Raw genomic sequence first — 13,782 nt, forward strand, 5'->3', positions numbered from 1 at the left:
ACAATAGATTGACTGGTTTGAGAGAAAGTAAGCTGGACGGAGGAATCCACGGTTGAATATGGTCAAAGAGACTCATTAGGAGAGAAATAATATTAGAAGTCTAATAAGGAACAGGATGTATTGCATGAGAGATGTGAAAGACGTGAGCGAGCATACGTCAGTAATGGAGGAAATTAATAGATTAGAGAGTAGATTCTATACATATATATGTGTATATATATATATATATATATATATATATATATATATATATATACTATATATACACACACACAGCTAAAACACCCGCAATAGCTGGTTTGGAGATCTTGAAAGAATTAATGAGCAATGAAGTATGTCACGCAGTCGATAATCGAATCACATTCCATACTTTCAGTACGGTTAAATTGCTAAAGCTAATCGCCATGTGTTCACAGAGCTATATCAAAACACCTCTTGAATACATTTGCGAATAAATTCGCAGTTTCAAATATGAAACGGTCTTTATATAATATTTTAGCTGAATGAAAAATCATAGGAATAGCAAAATAGTTGTCACAGCATTTACGGGAAATATATACACCTAAAAGAATATTTTAAGTCCAAAGTTAAATTGAAAGAGTTCTCAGTTGATCAATCTATCATTATGAACAAAAATGAGTCGTCGCACGAAAAAAATAGAATTTAAATTAATTGATATTCATTAATGCAATACAACAGAAGGCGTAATATGTAGTAGCTTAAAATGACATCCTAGGTAACACGATTAAACAGTATCATAGTCAAATTAATTCTGTCTCATTTAAAGAGAGAGGATAGGTTTGGGTGTTGGGTCGAGGTCCACAGTCCCCCGTCCAATTCGCCGTCGTAAGACCTCATCCTCTCCCCTGTCCCCTCTCTCAGTCTTACGGCTCTGCCGTCACACTCCTCCCGCAGCATCTCTCAACCCTCCTCGTCCCTCGATCCCCAATTCCGCCTACGATGTAGCCAGCGAAATAAAAAAGCGGATCTTCTCCTCTTGGAAAAAATAAGCGCGACGTTGCGAGGGAATAGACCAAATTGAAGCTCCATTTTAAGAGGATTTCCGGAAGTGCAGGAGAGGCTGCATTCCGGGAGGGGAAAAAATTGTCTGAGGAGCATGATGTAGAGATGTGTGGGAGAGTCTGGAGTACTGGGTGTAGGGCGCTGCAAGGATGGGAAATGTTTAAGGGTGTGAGCGCCTAACTGGGTCTGCGAGGCAGGGTACCTATGTGCCTTTCATGTGGGTGCATGAAGGAGGGGTGGTGGGTAGCTCCGCTGTAGGGGATGAATTAGGGGTGGAGGAGTCTTTGAAGGGGGAGGTTAAAGGAAAGGGCGGGAAGATGAGAGACTGCGGGGATCCGTGAAGATAGATGTCTCAGGCTTTATATTGATACCTTTATCGGCCGCAAACCGGTCGCCTTCCCCGCGCTCTTTACGGATTATCGGCTGGCACTGTTCTTTTATTCGGGGCAAAAAGAGGAGGGAGGAAGAAGACGGGAAGGAGAAAACAAAAAAAACAAAGGATTTCTAAGTCGTGGTCTTGACGTGGGCACGAGTATATGAGCGCGTTGAAGGTGCGTGCCATACATATCTACGTGTTTGATGGGCATACGGTTTGCCCATACAGAAAACGCAGAGAGCACTCGTCGTAAAGCTCTCCGACTACAAAGGAATTTCAACCTTGGCCGCTCGCTTCAGCTATTGCATGTGCAAACGGCTGGGTGACTTCGGAGCTCAATTTAGAGCCATCATCCACAGCTATGATTTAGGTACATTAATGTTTTATGCAGGACCTATTATTTCCGGATTCAAATTACCATTTTTAATATTTTTTCACAATGAAATTCAAAAGAAAATCTAAGTAATTATTCAGTCTCTCACCTATATTCGTAGAGGTTATTTTATTATTTTTCTTTTCTTATTATTTTATAAATTATGATATTAACCCAATTCTGTCATGAGCTCACATCAAAATTCGATACAGAAGAACATTTTTGCCAATAGTTTCTCTCGACAAGCATATTATTCCGACCATTTGGAAGAAATATTAGTTTTATCAGAAATGTTTCTCATAAAACACACATGTATAGTAATTTATCCCATAAGCAGGTGAATCGACAGTAAATATAGTATGCATTAATACGGGAAATTGCGAAATAATTTGCTTGAGTGTTTCGTTATCAGTATTTGGAGTCTGGGGAGTGAAATTGAGTCAACTATAAATCTGCCTCTGCAAGACATTCATCCAAGAAAAAGATAATTTTTCTTCGAGTTATCAAATAAGGTATCATTGAACTTTCAAAGATAACGCACTTCTAAAAACATTGGCGCTGGTCGTATTTCTGTTCTCTATTCTCTTGCTTTAATAATTTTTTCGCCACATACGAATTTCATTAGTTAATTCGGGGAAGCATGATAGAAATCGCGTATTCAACATAACTCGTAGGCTCATGCAGAATTTTCATTTCTACGTCTTATCATCTATCTTTTGATACACAGGACGAACTGAGTGAAATATATACATTATGCGATGTCTGCGGACCAAAGAAGCCACAGAGAACAACCAATTGATATTCCTATTATGAATAAAATATTTTGTTACTGCTGTCATTAAGGGTTTCAAAAAGATTATTGTAATATTAGTGTCATAGGAACAGGCTATAAATACACTAATTCAACATATATGTGGTAATATTATTGATGTTTGCGGTATCGCCTTCTAACGATGGTTAAAAGCTATTTTTGTTCAAAAAAGACGATTATAATTTGCCATTACCCTAATACCTACAAATAAAATTAATTTTTGCATACAGTTGGATACATGATGTTGGATATGTGATATGATGAAACTGAATATGTACTTACATTTGAGGGGATACAAATGAAGGGCAACCTTACCTGAAAAGTACAGAGACATTGATTAGTATATTTTTGCTTGAATCATCCTGGTAGTTTTACCGCACGAGATGTGCGGAGAATAATGTATATACGTGTGTAAATAAGTAGTTTAAGTAGATCATATTAATATTACTAATTTATGAAATATTTTAGCTTAACGAAGTAAAGTTATAAAAAACAATCAATTGTTGTCAATAGTAAATCTATTGATAAAAAAGTCTGGAATTGTGATTTGTATAGTTCTGTCTCTCATGCCCTCAAAACAAAAATCTATTATCCAAACTTTTCCTTACACGCTATGAGCTCGGGTTTCATTAAAGTGAATTTAAAGCAGTATTTAATGTTAAATTTATTTCCGTATGTACTAATCATTAATAGGAAGCCATTTCCGCAATAGGAAAAAGCTGATTTAGTTTTAATGCTTTCATTTTTGTTAGTGCAAATGCGTCTCATTTTAACATCTTCATTCCTCTTATGTTAACGAAACGTTAAGAAATTACGTTCGAAGATTGCAACTCAACTTTGAGAGACTCATAATCAATGATAGGCGAATGCATATTCCGTAAGCATGGGCTGTTTTCTTATGCAACAGTAAAAACTTTGAGCATTTAAGTGAAAAATAAATGTATTCCTCTTGTATTAAAAGTATTCAAGGAGCGTAATATAATTAAAACCCGATACGCCTCCGGATAACAACTATAATGTTATATATTTTTTCTGATTACCTTATCTCTTTGATCTGCACATTTGGCCAGGTTGCAGTTAAATCCACGGCTTTATGAAATTAATAACTGATTCGAGTCCAATTAAGGCTTAAATATTTACATTACATTATTAAACGAAGAAAGTTCATCCACCTAGATTTAAAATAATTAAAAAACTTACTCCAAAAACGTCAGCAATATCCTTTAACTGGCTGCCGCTATGGATCCACAAAATTTAGAATGAATGCTAAAATGTTATGCCTATGCAGCGGCGGTTAGCGGTGTTCACGGTTCAAAAAGAAGCAGAGCCATAACTGAAGGAATCAAAATATTTGTTTGCGTATGGAAAAAGCGGTACATACTAAAAGGGAAGGCAATCAGAACTTGATAGAAACAGTACATATTGCCAGTCATTTGACGAAATAACATTCTGCATTTACATGTAATGATTGAAAATAAATAACCGCAACACCAGTTTAGGATAAAGGTTCAAATACCATATTAGAAGGGAATCACTGATAAATACTATACACGGAAAGCATTATGAAGGAATTAAATACTCGTGCTGCTATATAAAACCAACATGCACAATAAGACTACATAATTAAATAATACGAGTTACTTTACGAAGACTCGTGACTACAGGACTATGTTCCTTATTTTTTCATCAAAATAACGAGTAAAGGAACTGGTATAACGTCGACATAGATGCCTTGAGGTAGCTTTTTGGACAAAAATTGGACTATAATTACTAATCTATAAAATAATATTGATATCAGCCCTTACATATTGTTAGAAAAGTTCAATTTAATTAAATTCCTCAAGTTATTTGACCTTATTTCCAAAGTAATGGAAATTATGATGCCGCTAAAAGTTTACCCGGTAAAATAATATTCAACGAAATGTTGTTCAAAATTCCATCGTAATATTTCGGCTTTCTAGTACCCAAGCTCGATTTAAACTACTGATTCACATTTAAATATTTAAATGTGATATTAAATACGGAGGTAAGGAATCGAACAATTTCCAGGTACGTTCTTTGGTAGCAATTTGCATACTACCTTGATCAAAAAGTTCCCGGAATAACCACCGTGTGGCGCTCCCATCGTTCCGTTTTGAGTTCTGTTTTTTTTGTTAAATTGGTACATCTGTTGTTGATATTCCCTTTAAATCTTAGTGTCATAACTTGACATTTGCAAAAGTTACGTAGCCAAGAGTACATCTATCTCTGTGTGTGTTGGCGATTTTTTACAATTGCAGAAATGGATTTAAATTTGCAACAACGAACTTGTATTAAATTTTGCGTAAAACACGGATTTAGTGGCGCACGGACGTTGGAAATGTTGGAAAAGTGTTTCGGCAACGATTCTCTAAAAAAAACGGTCGTTTACCAGTGGCACGAGCGGTTCAGAAGTGGTCGTGAGTCAATCGAAGATGATGAACGCAGTGGCAGACCATCGACATCGAAAGTCGGTGAAAAAATTGATAAAGTAAAAGAAATGTTGGTCAATAACCGCAAATTAACCATCAGAGAAATAGCGGAGGACTTGAACATTGCCTATGGATCCGCCCAAGACATTGTGGTTAATGATTTGGGTTTCCGTCGTGTAGCAGCAAAGTTGGTGCCAAAAGACCTCAATTTCATGCAAAAAAGAGACCGTGTTGACGTCGCAAAAGACATGATTTGCGAGGCTGAATCCGATCCCACATTCATCAAAAGGATCATTACTGGAGACGAGACGTGGGTTTATGAGTGCGACACGCAATCCAGACATCAGGCAAGTGAATGGCGTTCACCAAATGAGCCGAGACCAAAAAAACCACGTCGTTTTCAGTCAAAAAAGAAGGCAATGCTGACGGTTTTGATGGATTACAACGGTGTAGTGCATCATGAATTTTTGCCAGAAGGCCAGACAGTAAACAAAGAGTATTATTTGGGCGTTATGAGACGTTTGCGTGAAGCAATTCGCCGAAAGAGACCAGAAATGTGGGCAGAAAACTCGTGGATTTTGCACCATGATAACGCACCGTCGCACAGTGCTATCATTATTCGTAATTTTTTGACGAAAAATGCAACAAATACCATCCAACAGCCACCGAATTCACCTGATTTGGCTCCCTATGACTTCTTTCTGTTCAATCGAGTTAAAAAACCATTACGGGGAACGCGTTTTAGCAGCCGAGAGGAAGTAATGGAAAAATCGCAGGAAGCACTGATGGACATACCGAAACCCGAATATAAAAAATGTTTTGAGAATTGGATCAAGCGCTGGCATAAGTGTGTTGCAGTCGATGGGGATTACTTTGAAGGGGACAATATAGATTTAGATGAATAAACTTGTATTTTCAATTTTCTGAATAAATTCCGGGAAATTTTTGATCAAGGTAGTATACCTGTAGATACAAGACATTAAAAACAGGCGGCGGTAGCAAAATGACTTGAGAGGCTTGAGAGTACATGGAGTAGCTCGAGAAGTAATGTAGAAGCGACTTGTGGGAAAGAGAGAGGGTACTCACATGAGAGAAAAGTCAGCATTTGGCCATGGAGGAGGTGAGAGAAGACCGCCGAGGAAGGGAGAGGCAAGGAAATGAAGAGGGAGAGGTTGAGTCAGTGGGGAGTGCGGAGACTGGAAGCACGAGGGTAAAGGGGGAGGGAATAAGGGAATTGGAAGGGCGTGAAGGGCATTTGAAGCCGCACGGGAGGGCTAGGAGGGGAGGAGTGGGACGCGAAGAATGATTGGGGGGAGGGAATGGAAGAGTTGGGAGGAGAGATCGGAATCGGTGGGTGGTCGAGGAGGAGTGCAGATAAAACGGATTATTTCGAAGAATGTCGAGGATGTGGGAATAAAGGGAGGGGGAGAAGAAAGGTTAGTTTTGTCAAAAAATAAAGAAAAAAATTGGCAGAGGAGGTAGGATGAGAGACGTAGGTGGATAGATAAGAAGAAAAAAGAGTGGTAGAGAGAGGAGGAAAGAAAAAGGACCAGAAATACGGAATGAAAGTCGGATATGAGGGGAAAGAAATGGATTCTTTAATGGAGGAAAAAAGTAAGCTCTAAGTTATTTTTGAACCACCAACGTTCATGCTAACGCAAGCGTTCAGCAGATATGCGACATTTTCTTCCTCCCGTTGCAAAACAGTTTTGGTCCATGAAAATGTTGGCGTGCAATTGGACTATCAGGAAATCCGAAGTGTGGCGTTTACCTCCATTTTATAGACACATATTATTTTATGTTCCGCCTATGGTCGGAGGTGAACTAAATACACCATATCCAGAGTAAAATTTTCTCAATTCTCGAATTTTCACCAGCGATTCGCCGCTACTAACCCAAATTTTAAATGATCCTTTATACGTCTTTTATGTGTCAGTTTAAGCTTAAAATATATATCAGACATTAATGTACTAGAGTTTTTACCAGGCATTATTTTTACTATTTGGCAAACGTAAATATTTTTCGGAATTCATAAAAATAATAAAAAATGAAATTGACTAAGAATGAAATTAATTGTCCTTATAAAACTAATGAATATAGAATTGGTACATTGAAAATCGCGTGGGTAATTTTGACGTCGTGGAGCGAAATCTAGATCTAGCACCGCCTCTATGCTTCAGCTCTTTACTAAGTAATGCTATTGTTATTTGCCAAGAATTTTGCCATAAAACGTTATGATAAATTGGCTCAGTAATGTGAGTTCATTTTGTGAAGTCTTAAAAAATGTCCCGTAAAAAACAAGGATAAATGCGCAACTACACATTCCTCCAGCCTAGGAGTTTCGTTTCCTGTAGGCTACCGTAATTTGTCAACTAATAAAACTCCTTATTCCTTATATCATCTTTAGCTACGAATGACGATTGGGACTCATAATTTTCAAAGAAAATTTTCGCAAACCTATTATTGAAAGATCCCGGAAATACAAAACGAAGTTGTGAAAACCGGTACCAAGGTCTTCACTTAGCGTAATTAGTGGAACTGAGGATCAATCTGTGCTAAATTGATACCGTTATATTCGCGCGCAATTACTTTAATAGATTGCCAGACAAAAAAGGCATTGTTCGGATTAAGAGATTGGTTGCATTTCAAGCTTAAATTTCTAGGTAAGAATAATTATGCTGATTAATATCCATTTTAAAGATTTTGTACTTTTCCACAGACTTTATTATAAAATACGAGTATCGCGAATGTGACTTTAGGCACCATTAAGTGCAAATTACATTTTCAATCAGCACTGGATATATACGCCTATGACAGGGAGGAGGGTGACTTCATTAAATTGGCAGTTAATCAAAATGATTTAAGTTTCAACCACAATTTTTACAACGAAGCAGATATTCTAGCTATGGGTTCCCCACTTTTCTACATCTACGTAATACCCCGCAAGCCGCCGCAAGGGCGTGTGGGGAGGGATGTTAGGGCACCACCACGTTTTATTTTCTCCCTTATAGCCGAACTCTTCTCAACTAATTATGAAAATATCTTTTCAATATTGGCAAACAACACTTGAAAAAAGTGGTGTATTGATTCCGTTATGTTGACGACATTCTTAAACTGTGGACAGGGACAAACCACCAGTTAGACTCCTTCCTCAAATTCCTCAACACATTTCATCCGAGTATTTTACTCTCCCTAGAAGATACGTCCAAGGCATGCATAAAATCCTCAATATAATTACTATAAGGGTAAATATACTCGATTTCTTAAATTATAGAAACTTTACCTGCACAGATCACATAAATCTCAATGATTCCGAAAACAATTTTTCTCACAAATAGCAGCCCTCCGCTTCATAATCCACCACCACCTCTTTCCCCAAATATATCAATAAAGACAATCATTTATGCATCCACCAAAAATGGGTATAACCCTAATCTATTCGTAAAAATACTTCGGAAACAATAAAATAATGATAACAAATACAAAGATGTAAAATTTTCTCCTCTAAGTCCTCATAATTGCAAAACTTCAAGTGGTGCTCCCCATTCCTGGGAGATATCTATAAGATCTCCAATCACCTACCTACTTCACTCAAAACTGCCTTTTCCCAACCCCTTACTCTCCCGAAACTAATAGCTAATAGCAAAGACAAACAGGATACACTTTTCAAATCAGGCTATCATTTTATAAACTTAAATGCCATAGTTGCATCTTCTCTTGTCTGTCATTTAAGGAGTAATGTCAAGACATAAGCCAAAAAACTCGCTAGGGGTTATAAAAACAGAATACCAATTCCCTCTTTGCAAAACGTTTAAACCATAATAGCAACTTTTTCCCCGAAATACTGCAAACATATATCATCACCCTAAAGGATTTAAAATGGACGCTCTCGTGCAAATCTAGATAAAAAGGCACCTGGCAGGGCTCACAACAATCATTTTTAAAGATGAATTGTACCAACAACCCACCCACCCACTCCTTTGCGAGAAACTAACCATAAGGGAAAAAACAGAACTAACCTGTCAATGAATCCGATCACCCTCACCCTTCCCATGACCCTTCACCCCACCTCCATGTCACGTCCCCCCGCCTCATCCCTTATTCTTACCATATTAACTCCGAAAACCACTTTCAACATCAGCGTTCTTCACCCTCCAATCATAGCTACTCCCTTCTTCTCGATCCTAAGCGTGTTAATTCCAGTGCTGGATTTCAATAAAATTTGTATCTGATGATACCGCGAGTCAGTGAAACGGGTTGAATCTTAAAATAAAGTCTGTGGAAAAGTGTAAAACCTTTTAACATGTTTACTAAAACTTCCACGGGGCTAAGCCTGAAACCGTGAAGTACATAAGCTGATTCATTTTTAAATTTCACTACTACACATTTACCGAAATAAAAATTGTGTGTGAAAATTAATTCTGTTTACTATTAAGTTTAGTAATACTATGTCAGAAAAAGGAAAACAATATATATGGAAGGTATATTTCGCATAATATGAGGATTTTACTGATATAGCATTCACAGAAGTACTAGTCAGATTAGAGGTATAAGATAAAGTTCATTTTCATAAATAAACCAAAGATTTAGTTTAATATTTTACCTACTCGAGAAATATGACAATGAAATACAGATATAGTACTTCTTTGAAAAATTATTTTGGATAAAATAAAATTGAACTAAATTGACTATAATTTAGTTTGTAACCTCCAAAGACCACACATGTGAACTATAACGGACTCATTACTTTTATAATAATCACCTTCTTATACGATATACTTTAATCAGTACAGTAGCAAATATTTTTGGATTCACAATCCCCTAAAATGTGATATTTAGATAAGGTTCCTTATGTGGAACTAGCTAAAAAGGTCATTTTATTTGTGTGAACGAAACTATGTTTAAATCTACAGGCAAAGAGTAAAATCTCCTTACTTTGCCCAAGAACTATAAAAAAGTCATCGCACGTTGCTTGGATAATTGTAGTAAATTAAATCAGTTTATGTCAACAATTATTAAATTACTTACGAACTTTTAAGGGAACAATGGCGTTGAATAGGTATATTAAAATAGGTATTCAAAACAACGATAGTCAATTGAAACTAGTTTAAGTCAAAACATTTGAATATCGAAGTTTGAATATCGCTAATGCAGTTCAAATGACGTAGCCTCTGCGTCAGGGAACGTTTGGGTAGTTAATTTAAAAAATTCGTAGTTCAGTGATAAGCGAATGAAATAATTAGAATGTATCTCTCCAACTCACTTAATCTTTCCTCGTGTTATGTGACATGACATAAACGGATATACACCATTAAATTTTTTGGAAAATTTTTGCGATAATCAAATGCGCACACTCCAAATGTTTGACGACTTGAAAAACGTAATCCAAAAGAAGTTAAAACATATAGAATATATTTACTGTATCTAAAATGTAAAAAATCGGAAAATGATCAATTTTAAATAAAGACCAAATACATGTTAAACAGATATCTGGGAAAATAAAAGCATGAAGTCAATTAGTTTAAGGGGGTTAACTAATACCTCCCAAGATTTTTCTAGGTGACTATCGCTTATGAAAAAACGGAATGTACCTCATGTACCAACAATTTATAAAATGAAATAAATGCGAGTCATAATATCAATGATGAATTTCGAAATAATTGAATTACTGATATATTTCAGAAAACCTTAAACGAAGGTCGGTAAAATTGAAGTTTCACTTGAAGCGCTAATTCTCGTCTGCTTTCACTCGTCTCTTAATCCTTCCAGAACTCCATCATATGACAAGCATATCTGTTTCGTTCCCCTCCAACCAGCCGACAACCCCTTGCAGCGGCTGCCTTTCCTAGGAAGGCAGGTTCTCATCTGCCTCTCTTCCGCTGCGTCTGCTTATTCTGCAAGGACGTGGAGATGGGAGGCCCCAAGTTCCCTTCTCATTTCTTTCAGCCTTGGTAGGATGACGCCTGGCAGGGGCCTAGTTCGGAGGTAGGAGGAGAGTGAAGGGAATGGAAAGTGGGGAGGAGGATAGAGGGAGTAAGGTGTGAGCTTGGGCGCAGTAAGGGTGAAGGGGACTTGGGAGGGCAGTGACAGAGGTCGTCTAGTTTGGTTGGGGGAGGGTGAAGCACCCGAGAGACGTATGACAAGGAGTGGCAGGAAGTGCGTGCGTGAAAGAGGCGGGTTGGGAGTGGAAAGCGACGACGAGAAGACTGGGGAATAAGAGAATATGGAGAGAAAAGGGTGCGCGGGTATGGGATGAGAAAGAAGACGAAAGATGACGTAGTAGGACAAGAGCATGTGTGTGGGAAAGTGAGAAACTAAAGTTGCCATGTGACTTTATTAATGAGATAGTAAGCAAAAATTTGGGCGTTAAAATGTTTCCATCCATTAAAAATCTAAAAAATGAAATTAAATCTATGCAGTATATAAAACTAAAGCTCTGAATAACTGATTATTAAGCTAAGGGCCCCTATTCTTTTTACCACGCACTTCAAAGTTATATGAAAAACCCTTTAATGTCGTAGACAAGTGCAGATGTAGGATTTTTTAATTGTAGGATGAGTAGATTTGGGCTGTGTGAACTTTTCTTAAAAATGAAAGGCCATCAAGCATATATTGTGGTCACCTGGCAAAAAGGAATACTTTTAGAAACTTTAATCAAATTAAAAAGGCAAGATAAAAGATTGGTATCGTTGATTACTGGAAAAAGGCACGGCAGTCAGGATAGTGGTAACATTATAACAAGAAAAATCCCGAGGATATTTTGACGTCTATCATACTTTTATTTTAAAATAAAAGCAATTAATTTTATCCCTCCACAATTTCTACTCTCACGATTATATTTTCAAATGTAAGAAATGAATATCCATTTGCTCGGGTAATTAGCCGTCAACTATCACTAAGAGGTGGAGGGTCGACGGTGCAAGAACGGGCTTTTCGTACCTCTACTTATTCGATTCCTTGGAAATCTGAAAGCGAATAAAATAGTTTCTAGGCCACAGTGGAAATGGATGCAAGTAACTCATCGCCATGGATGTGAAATTTCAGCAGGTTAGCTACATATTAATTGGAACCAATTTGGCAAGAGAGAAGAAAGAATTTCAATTGATTAATATTCTCAAAGTATGCGCGCGGTTGTGCTATTACTGCAGCAGTTAAATATCTATTAGTAGCTGCTTCATCATCATTGTTATTTGATAGTATTTGCCAAGGATTAGTCTGTGCGTAAAAGGACTGCATTCTCTTTCCAATTCCTCTACCTTCAATCAAGTAATTACTTCGTAGTTCTTGTGCCAATGCTATCCAACATTCTTGCGTAATTCATCTTTGGCTTTCCTATTTAATTCTCCTCTCCCGTGATAATGATATTCAATATCCTATCATGTTTCAGAATTTTTCCAATTTGTTTCTCTCATCTCCATGCACGTCCTTCATGAATTTCTCTTAAGCACCTCCTCGTTGGACTTCTTTAGTCGTTGCTCTGACCAACCAATTATTTACATCACACTTCTTAGCACAGCATATCTAAAATTTGTAATCGCCATCCATTGAAGATACATGGAAATGACTTATTCTCTGACCTATTCCTTCCTGTGGAAGACCTTCGCCGTCAAGCAAGTGTACCTAACTCTGCGGTACGCAAATCGCAGCATACTTATCCCTCCATTGGAAACACGAAAGTTACCGATTGGTTATCTTTTTCTTACCTATATACTTTCCATTTCAATTTAAATATTGTGAAAAAGGTCAAATAAAGAGTAAACCTGTCAGTAAGGCGGCTGCAAAGACGTCTGACTCCAGTGGGGCAGCCGTTGAGCGATGGTGTCGAATTAAAAACAGTATTGAGGAAGGCAACGGGAAACCACCTCAATTATCATTCCCAACAATATAATTATGGACGAAATAGAGAGAATATGAAATAGGAAAAAAATTAAATATAGAAAAAATGTATGGTAAAGAACTTATGCCAACAAGCTTACACATCGAAAGGGAATATGACGCAGATGAAGATAGCTTAGGTAGTTTATTCCATCCAAAACCTACCTCAACCATAGGTAGATGTCAAGGTAGAATTCTTTAAATATTATACAATACGGTTATATCAATCTCTTTTCAATCAATCAATTTCTTTTCCAATAACGGTATCCTAGTCCATAGTGTCAAAAGCTTTCACTTCTTCTCAGTCCAAAACCGCTTTATATGTATTATTTTTCTATGCATATTTATTAATTGTAATACCTCAGCGGAGTATAACATATAAACGAAATATTTCTCAGGGATGCTAACATCTGTATCTAATATTTGTATGAATCTAACTTAGTTACGAGTTTCTCTTTTGGCATTCAGATAGGATGCGTAAATAAGTAAATATTACTGAATAATTCACAAAAATGTAAACTATTCTCACGTATTTTCCCATTTATTGTAAATATGGAAATAAAAGAAATGGTGAAATTATAATTAAGGCTGAAAGATATAGTAAAATATTATATACTATGCATGTGAAAGAATAAAACCTTAAAACCTTGTAAAAATGCATTAAAAAAGAAAACTCATCATTTACTTGTTCATGACTTACTGCACATATGAAAGAGAATTGAAAAAAATTGAAATGCGGGAAAATAAAAAAAAAGTAATATACATGTGGAATAATGGGAGAGGCATACTGTAGAAGAACAGTGACGAATGACAAAAAGCCCAGCACACCATTGAATTAGGCCGCAATAAATATAAAATCTTTATGGATCTTATT

This window comes from Hetaerina americana, unplaced genomic scaffold (genome assembly GCF_022747635.1).
Source record: "Hetaerina americana unplaced genomic scaffold, ioHetAmer1.1.p SCAF_8, whole genome shotgun sequence".
NCBI lineage: Eukaryota > Metazoa > Arthropoda > Insecta > Odonata > Calopterygidae > Hetaerina > Hetaerina americana.